General features: G+C 52.2%; 1 pseudogene; it reads right to left on the bottom strand.

The window, feature by feature from the left end:
* Positions 1 to 460, bottom strand: part of LOC100961270 — a 15,070-nt pseudogene extending 14,610 nt beyond the window's left edge.
* Positions 461 to 874: the final 414 nt, after the last annotated feature.

The raw sequence follows: 874 nt of genomic DNA on the forward strand, positions 1-874 counted from the left end.
ATAGCTTGCCGAACTTCTTTCTGGGCTCAGCTCCCCGTCTTTGACTTCATAGATTCTGATTCCAACCAGTTTTTCTTCCTTTGTTCAGGAGCCTCTGACCAGGGTTGCTACCAGTCGGCCATCTTCCCAGAATCCTCCACTTGATCTTTCTTAAGCTGTCTCCAGGTACCGACGGCATTTTCCCGGGCACTTTCCGGCGCCAAAGCTTCTCTCCTGATGTTACAAACGTAGCTCCATCAGCTGCTGTGCCCCGTCTGCTAGAAATAGAATTTAAAAAGCGTTAGCAGTCCCTGAGAGGGCAGCGAGCTACCACAACAATAAAGAAGTGCCCAGGGGCGCGGGGACTGGACTCAGGCCACGGAGCTGGAGGCAGCCTGGGCTGGAGCCAGGGGCGCGGACACCACCCACCCGGGAATCGGAGCAGCTCAGAGCGCAGCGCGGACACCAGCCTGCCCCCCATTACATTTAAGACAGAAGAGGTTGTTTTTGAACATTAGGCCTTATGAATTGTATCACTGACTGTTGAACGGACTTAGAGCTAGAATCGCCGCAGTTACTGGACTGTGGCTGACCATGTGCAGACAGGGACCGTAAAGGAGCAGTCTGGATACATGGTGGGATAAGTGGGAGGAGGAGAAAGGACAACAAGGATAGCAAGAAGGAGAATGAAAGGCGGTAAGAACGGGAGAAAGCCATAGCAATCAAAGCATGCCTTTGTCGCTGCATTCATGCTGCCAAATTAGGTCCCCACCATTCTCAGGTTTGCAAAACTCTATGTGTGCACGCACGCACACACACATGCACACACACCCTGCTATTGACCTGCTGGCGTTACTGGCGGTATTACTTGCTTTGTCATGGTCAGGTTTAAAGA

This window comes from Otolemur garnettii, unplaced genomic scaffold (assembly GCF_000181295.1).
Source record: "Otolemur garnettii isolate 467f Iridium unplaced genomic scaffold, OtoGar3 scaffold00004, whole genome shotgun sequence".
NCBI lineage: Eukaryota > Metazoa > Chordata > Mammalia > Primates > Galagidae > Otolemur > Otolemur garnettii.